A 9,082-nucleotide genomic window follows, 5' to 3' on the forward strand; every position below is an offset into this window, starting at 1 on the left:
GCTTTTAGGAGGTGCTTAATCATGAATGGGATTAGTACCCTTATAAAAGACTAGAGAGCTACCTTACTCCTTCTACCATGTGGGAACACAGCAAAAGACACCTTTTTTGAATCAAGAAGAAGGCTCTCACCAGAGACCAAATCTGCTGGCATCTTGATCTTGGACTTGCAGCCTCCAGAACTGTGAGAAGTGTGTGTTTGTTGTTATTAAGATGCCCAGTTTGTGGTATTTTGTTATAGGAGCATGGACAGATGAAGACAGCTCATATGTGGAATGGGGAAAGTCTGTGTGAGAACTGTGATTGAGCCAGTGTGAGTGAGTGCAGAGGGGTGTGACCTTTAATGTAGCAGGTGAGTGTGACAGCAGATGGCTGCGAGGGAGTAGGATATCATGGGATTCTTTGAGAATTAGTAGGACAGAGTGTAATCAAGTATGAGTGGCATCATATGAGACTAAGTGTGAGAGGAACTGAGTTTGACTAGGTGTGAGTGGGACCAAGTGTGACTAGGCATAAATGCAACTGAGTGTGGCTAAGTATGAGCCTGGAATTTTGTGTGGCTTGGCATGTGAATGTGAAGAGTGCAAATGGCACTGAATATGAATGTGGTTCTGTGAATGAGTGTGCAGGACTGAGTGTTTATGAGGGAGAGGGACTGACTATGAGTGAGTGACTGTGACTGAGTGAGCTGACTTAAACGAGTGTGGGTGGGTGGGGCTGAATGAGGCTAGCAGGACTGAATGGAAATCAGTGGGGTGGCCGGTCGTGAATGTGAAGGAGTGTGAGTAGGATTCTGTGGGACAGAGTAGGACTGTGAGTGAATGGGACTGTTGTGAATGATTGGGTGGGTGGGGCTGAGTGGTTGTAAATGGTGGGGACTGGATGTGAGTGACTGTGAAAAAGGGGGCCTGGGTGTGTTGCTGACTGTGAGGGTGAGTGAACTTGTGCTGTTGGGTGTGTGCGAAGGGGACTGGGTTTGTCTGTCCACATTCTTGTACCACTGGGACTCAGACAAGGAGGTGGGCTAAAATTAAATAGGCATTTAAGGATTAGGGGACATCATGAAATTAGAATCTAAAGCAAGGACGAAGTTAATATGGCAGAAGCCAAGAGAACATAATTATTATAGAATAAGTCAAAGAAAGAAATAATAAAAAAAAAATATCCTGAGAATAGCGGGGCAGGGTGAGAGAATAAGGTTATCTTATACCCAGCAGCATAAGCACGTGGGCTTCATCGAGATAGAAACTAAGAAAACACCTGGGGAATATACATAATGTTCCAGCTACAGAGGAGAAACCTTCTTAGATGCTTCTTGATAGAGCATGGACTAATTCCAGGGCTTGGATCCCTCAGTGCTCATTAATGAGACCAGAAAGTTGATTGAAAGTTCAGTAAGAGGAGAGATGTCCTGACAAAAGAATTAAATTGCTTAGTTAATTGAGTTATTTATTCTATCTCTTCTCACCTCCGGAATTCATAAAAACTTCAAAACTTTCATTCAACACAGAGATCCTAACACACACACATCAAAGAGATTTGATGAGGCAGGCTGGTCTTAGCACTGTCTTTCTTTCCATCTCTGAGCAGTGTGAATTCTACTGTGTTCTATGCCTCCCTTGCCCTTTTTTGTCTTTCAGCCTCACTTATGTTACAGAACTAATTTTTTCCAGTTAAAAAAAAGAAAGATTATTGCTCTTAGGTAAGTAAACAAATAAATTGACCATCTGAGTCATAGCTGCATGTCAGGAATGTTTGTAGTAAGTTATATAAAGGTTATTTAAAGGGAAGCTGTGTCTTTCACATACAATAAATAACCAAAATATTGATATGACCACTAGATAACACTTCCTTTAGAACCAAGGAATATAGTATATAATAATCTCTAGATGATAAATCAATGGTTTGTTAACTAAGTTCCATGGCCATGTAATTTAGGTTCAAGTTACTTTAACTAAGGTCCAAGAACCCTCTGAATTCATATGCAAAAAAATAATTATGTAGTTTTTTCTGGGTGGAACGACATTAGAGTTTCAGAGAGACTCCGACCCCCCAAGGTTATGAACCGATGTTTTAGAGATTACCTTCTGTATAGACATTGAGTTCCTTGTGGGAATTCTGTCTTAGTAATTCCACTAAAGCTGTTCCTGCTGCTTCGCTAATGCTGATTCTGAGTCTTGACCTTCAATGGGTTGTTATTACAGAAACTTTTGCAGTCTTTAAAGTCAGCATTACAGAAGGAAAAAAGAAAAAAGAAGTGGGAATTTGCCATCTATCCATGTTAAAAGCAATATAAATAAATTCAGTTTATCTGTATATATAATAATTTTTATTGTACCAGTTCCCACGGCTGGTTCTTTAAGATATTCTACTAGTTCTTTAAAATATTTTTCTCTTTTAGCACTTAGGTTTGTTCATTCGATCATCTTATTTTCAGGTATTGGCATACCCATAATTTTGAATATTTTAGATAATATTTTTTCAAAATCAAGAAGAGCATCTCTCTATTTCTTTTTATCTGTGTTGCCTTTAACCAAGAGGGAGTTACATCTGTTTTAATAGTATATAGGGGTAGATCCAAATTTTGTAGGACCTGAAGCTTATACAATTTTGGGTCCCACTTTAAGAAAAAGGATAAATATTATGAAAATATAACAATGTTAGGGACTTTCTCTGGTCCTTGGGCAAGGGGCCCTGAAGCTTAGGTTTCATTAGCATCACCCCTTGTGAATACATGCACATGGAGAACAAGCCTACTTAATGTTTTAATGTTGGGTCAGGGGTTAACTTTGGTCATTTTCCTTTAATTTGAAAATAAGTCTGCCAATAAGAAGAGCCACCTGGCCAAACCATTTTTCAATATTAGCTTGTGGGACTTATACAAATTTAGACTATGCTTGAATCCACGAGAATCCAAATACCACAATCATCTAGAACCAAATGAGCAGCTCAGGGGACAACGGATGCTGTTTTCAAGTTCAAAAGAAAAGAGAAAACTACCTCTAAAACTTGTTTCTTCGAGATGCTCAGAGAAGCATCATAGTTTAGAAAGAAAAAACAGAGAAAGGAAGCTTTGATCTAAAAGAGCATTCTCTTTAGGAAAAGGGTGGCTTCATACTCACTGGCTTTAAATAAATTAGTGAAGAGAAAACCAATGTTATCATGGAACTATCAACGAGACTTAGTTTCAAAAATAGTTCTGAATGGGATGAGAGCAAATATGAGTGTACAGAAGAGATTGGAAGGAGTTACACAGAAAAAATGTTATATATAAACAAATATTGGTATGAGCATGTAAACAGAAATTACAAATGTGCCATTAATAACTTCACTTTATAATTAATCTGTAGGCTGCTAAGGATTGTGAATTTATTGAAGAAATATCTGATTGCAGCAAAAGAAAGCTTGCCTGGCTTTGGGAAGAAACAGCCTTAGGAAAAAAAATGTAAAGGAATTTGAACTATAAGGTCAAGGTCAAAACATTGCATTTCTTCAACTGCTTCACTGAATAATCTAAAGATGTCTGGAAAGGAGCCAATCAATTAAAAATGTAGCTAGAGGGAACTGTTCAGGGAGAAGGCTTGCGGCAGTAGCTGTCCATGAAAACATTCCCTCTCTCTTCCCAAGTGAAAAATATAAACCTTGCAAAGCTATTTACCAGTGAAATGTGGAAATCGCATCTCACAAGTATCCGGTCATCCTTATAGAAAATATTTTTATTTTTCTGTTATTTACTTTAAACAGACTGTCTCTTTGGGTGTGATTATTTTTTGTGTGTGCACATATGCAAATAACCCCATTTAGGGTAATATTTAAAACTCTGCCTTGGATTTCTTGAAGGTTTCTGGTTCGATTAGGACATCTGAGTAGATAAATAAAGTAAGATGTTAACGTGGTGATACAGAAGATGTTTCACACCCAGGAGTCTTATAAAACTTGAAAATGTATCATATATTTCTCATCGTTACATAGACATACATACTTATGTACCTCATATATACATATGTGTTCTATTTATATATATACGTTGTGGGAAGATGTAGGTCTGATCAGTATAATTTGTGTGATAGTCATTAACAAAATTCTTCCACCATATCAGTCTTTTCACCTTTTGGGCTCATGAAAGGATTGAATTTCATAATTTCATGGTCCTTTTATATCTAGATTTGGACGATGTGACTTGTTTTAGCTAAATATTTATGAGCAAAGGTGATATTTTCTTCTATGACTGATTGCAAGGCCACTAGATCCCCCTTTTGCTCTGTGACATTTGAAATGGTGGCTGTTCTGTGAGTCTGGGTTTCTGAATGATGAGGTGAGCAGAACCTCTTGTCGACTTATGGACATATAACATGAGTAAGAAATAAATCTCTCCTGTTTAAGTCAGTGAAAATTTGGGGTTGTTTGTTATTGCATCATAACCTAACCTATTCAGGATTTCTACAATCTGACAGTAAAGATAGATTTGGAGACAATTTAGCAAAAGTATAATTCTGGTGACTCAGGTTGGAGAAAGCAAATGCCATTTGATACCTGGAGTTGCCATCTCTAGAAATAAAAGGCAATTATTTCAATTTGCATAGATTCCAGTTTGTTTTTTGACTGGAACTCCAAAGAGTTTGTTGTTCTGTATAAGTTTTAGAAACTTAAGCTGAATAAATCACTTGGAAAATCCATTTTTGCCTCTAGAGCTGTTCACGGACTGTTTTCAATAGTAGAAACCCGTCTCACTACCTTGAATACAATATAAACAATGCTTGTTTTTCTTAGCAAAGGTGAAGTTTCAACTTACTGTAACCATGACTTATAATGTATATTTATATGATACAAAAATTGACAGTTTTTTGGGGGGATTCCTCATCAAAATGAATAAAATCATAAAACATTTTATTGATTATAGTATTGTATAGCCAAAGATATTATAGAGATTGTTGGCAGATGCTTAAAAATGCTGAGTTTGTTGGTAGAATCTAGCTGATTCTTAATTTCCAACTGAATGTGACCTTTTTTGAGGCACTAGCCAAATGTATTGTTTTAGCCAAGCTACTTGAAAAATTATCCTATAATTTCTTTTCCTACTTTTTGACAGTTTTACTTACTGTTGTAAAGTTTTAGTTACCATCTCCACACCAAGTCTGCTGTGAAAAAGGTCTCTAATTTACCTTAAATCACCAAGGTCTTTGGACACATTTTATATTTATTATTTTGATCTTTCTGCAGCTTTGGAAATGACCAATTGCTTCCTTCTTCACTTTCTCCTCTGCCTTTGTTCCTTCAGACCACTCCAGCTTAGAGGTTCTATTTGTCTCTACCTTAAAGCTCAGTCATGGGTACAAGAATTATATCTAAAATATTCACCTGCTGCTGCTTTGATTAGGAACCTTTATGGGGGACCTACATTCAATAAGTCAAACAGAATTCATGATCTTTCCCTCCCCAAGCATGTCCACCTCAAAGCCTGTTTTTTTTTTTTCTTTTATGTTTTCATTCTTGATGATTGAAACTTCTATCTGTTGTGCTATTAAACCAGAAACTTGGGAGTCATTATTGAGCCTTCATCTATAACTGTTTAAATTTTGTTTCAAATGCCTAAATTGCTCTTGAGTTTATCTCTCCCTAAATATTCTTGTTAAAGCTACAATATCTCTGTCTTTTTTTTTCATGAATTAATATAGCAGCTCCCTAACCAGTTCACTTTCTTCCCCTCATCTTAACTTTCTAATTTATGTTCCACAGGGCAGTCAGAATGATCTTTTCAAAGACAAAGCAGAATACTTCACTCATTTGAGCAAATCTATCAGTGATATTCCACTGATTTAAAATTATACTCCAAAACTCTTCTGTATGGCACATAATGCCCCTTAAAATGATTAGCTCCCTACGTTTTCATTTATTCCTTGTCTTCCTTATGTATATTCCAGAACTCTGGAATTCTTTAGGTCTCTTAATATCTATATTTTCTTTTACCTTTCACACAGGTGGTTTCTTCTGCTTAGACTAGATGGTCAATGTGTTCCCAGAACTTACCTTATTTTAGCATTGAAAGTCTCCGCCATCCAGGCAACACCTCATTTCCAGGCAAATAGGAAGGTTTTATCATTCTAGCTCAGAATACTCTTTCCCTTTAGTTTTCCTGATTTGTTCTTCAAGTGTCCGCTTAAGTTGACGTCTTCTAAAACCTTATTCCAACCCAAATTTTCCTCCAGGCTGAAATGTGTCTATATATCCCCCAAAGAAAGGGATTACCATATTTCACTTTAATCTGGTCTTGCTACACTTTGCACTCTGTGAAGAGATGCTCTGTTTTGTTCTCCTCTACATCTCTTCATTGCATGCACATCTAGTACAGTATTTAGCACATGGTAAGGCAGTGATCAATATTAATTGTACAGTATTAGAAAAACCCAGGACATCTACCTTAATGCTCTTTTCAGTAAATATCATAAATACTTTGCTGATTAAATTAGTCTAGTATTTCCAAATGTTTCCATTGTTTTCACCTTGACATAAAATATATTTGTCCCTCATTTAATTTACTGCCATTATTTAACTCAAAAGTAGTGATTATGTTGCTTGTTTTCTTTTTTAGTAGATCTCCCATCATATGTTTAACACTTATTTGAACATCTCCCATTGGTTTCTTCTGTTCTAAAAGATTTAGAGATGTTTGGAATACTTAACAATATTTTTAAAAAGGACTTATTATAGCACCCAGTTATACCTCCAAATGTCCTGGGTGTGTGAAATGCTAGGTGTAAATCAAGGAAGTTTGACTTCTGCTCTCCAGAAGTTTACAATCCATCTGGAGAGGCAAGCATGTATAATTAACTAAAAAGATTTCCTGAAAGATTTCCTTTGGCATTTGGTCCTGAGAGCTAGAGATCAAAATTATGGATATACAATTTAATGACCGGAGAATCTCTTTCTATAATATATAAAATGTGTAGTTAATAGAGATAGGCAGAATGCAATATTCCTTAGGAAAAAACTCCAGTCCACCTCCTGTGTTTCTCCTTTACTACCACACTACTACTATACTTATGGGCATTTCTCAACACAAAATGTATGGATTTTCCCCCACCAAGCAACTCTTTGCAATATCATCTGGGTGTCTTACAATTTAACTAGATTCGGTCACTGTTTACGTGGAGTTAGCATCAGATCCCACAGATTAAGGGCTCAGTCCCACAAGACTGTTCCCACCCCACTGCAGATAGATGCCAATTGCAAGTCCAGGTTGTCACCTGCGCTTCTGACCCATAAACTATAAATGAGAAGTTTCCATGACTTCCTTTTCTGGTTTAATTTGTAAGAGCAGCTCACAGAATTTAAGAAAACAGTTATTCATATCCTTTAATTAACTGGTAAACTCTTTTAACTGATAAAAGATACAGAAAAACAACCAGGTGAAGAGATACATAGTGCAAGGTCTGGGAGATTTCCTAAGCTCAGGAGCTCCTGTCCCCTTGGAGTTAGCATGTGTCACCACCCTCTCAGTACATGGATGTGTTCACTGACCTGGAAGTGCTCCAAACCTCACACTTCTGGGATTTTTATGGAGGCTTCCTCACATAGGCAAGATCAGATATCAACTTCATTTCCAGTCTCTCTCCCCTCCTAGAGAAGGTGGGGTGGGGCTGAGAATTCCAAGCTTCTAATCATGGCTTGGTCTTTCCCTTGACCAGCCCTCATCCAGGAGCCCAGCCAGAGTTTCTCATTAAGCAAAAGATACTTTTATCACCCAGGAACTTATAAGGATTCCTATGTCAGGAAGCAGAGTCAAAAGATTCTTCTAGTTCTCTCTGTCATTTAGGAAATTACAAGGGTTTTTAGGAGCTCTGTTCCAGAAACTGGGGTCAGAGACCAATACAGACAGTCCCTGACTTACAATTGTGCAACTTACTATTTATTTTACTTTAAGATGGTGTGAAAGCTATATGTGAAATTACAAAATATTCAACATTATTATAAAATAAGCTTTGCATTAGATTTATCCCAACTGTAGGCCAATGTAAGTGTTCCGAGGATGTTTAAGGTAGGCTAAGCTAAGCTATGATGTTCTGTAGGTCAAATGTATTAAATACACTTTAGGCTAACTATATTTTTAATTTACAGTGGTCAAGGAGCATCTGTATATATATTTTCTAATGTCTTATAGGTATTTAACTTGTTAGTCACCAAACACAAAAAGGTATAATGTTTGAAATACAAAACAACATTTCCTTTTTCTTTTTATTGATTTGTTTTAAATTTTAGCTATCCTATTTTTAAAGAGCTTCTTGTCTCCCATTGTTCCTTTTCAATAGCACTCTATCGTTTGTTATTGATATAAATTCATTTCTCAGAGAATGTTCATAATAGGTTTTTTAAACTCTTTATTATACTCTGCATTGTCTTTAATTGGTCTATATTTCTATTTTATTCTGTTAATTTGTTCTGTTAGAGGACTCTCCCAAATGCTGGTGATACTTGGCTGTGCATTCATATTAAGAGTGAGGCAATATAAAGTTGATTGAAAGCCTTGGGTTAGAGGGGTTTATCTGCTGATGATTTACCGGGAGGTAATCTGAAGGGATGCAACCTTTTCATTAGGAGCCCTCAAATTCATGGTGTCTTATTTGGGACTATTTGATTTTTTTCTAGGGAAGAATCCTCTACTGCTCTGGGGTGGAGATTCAAGCCTAGCTTGTGGCATTCTAGAAGCAGGAAAGAGAAAGGGTTTTGGGAACTATATACTGTGAAACTTCTCTTCTTTCATTCTGTTGTCAGCTCCATGCCCCCACCTCTTACCCTCTAGTTATATCTGTTGTCTTAAGTCTGGAGCCTTCGGGTTTGGTTTCTCCAGAGAATCTTTTAGGGAGGTAGTGGTGGTGGAGGTATGCTAAGGGGAGGGATAACCACAAAGCTGTGAGGGATGATTGGGAGAGGCCTATGGATCGTCTTTACATATAGACTTTCCTTTTAATTTGTCCTTTCCAGTCACTACAAATGCAAGAGAGTGTGTTGTTGGGAACATAAGGCACCACCACCTTTACAGAACACAATCTATGGGTGAACTAGAAACTAGTCTTCTTTAAGAATTCT

Source organism: Pteropus vampyrus, unplaced genomic scaffold, assembly GCF_000151845.1.
Source record: "Pteropus vampyrus isolate Shadow unplaced genomic scaffold, Pvam_2.0 Scaffold1, whole genome shotgun sequence".
NCBI lineage: Eukaryota > Metazoa > Chordata > Mammalia > Chiroptera > Pteropodidae > Pteropus > Pteropus vampyrus.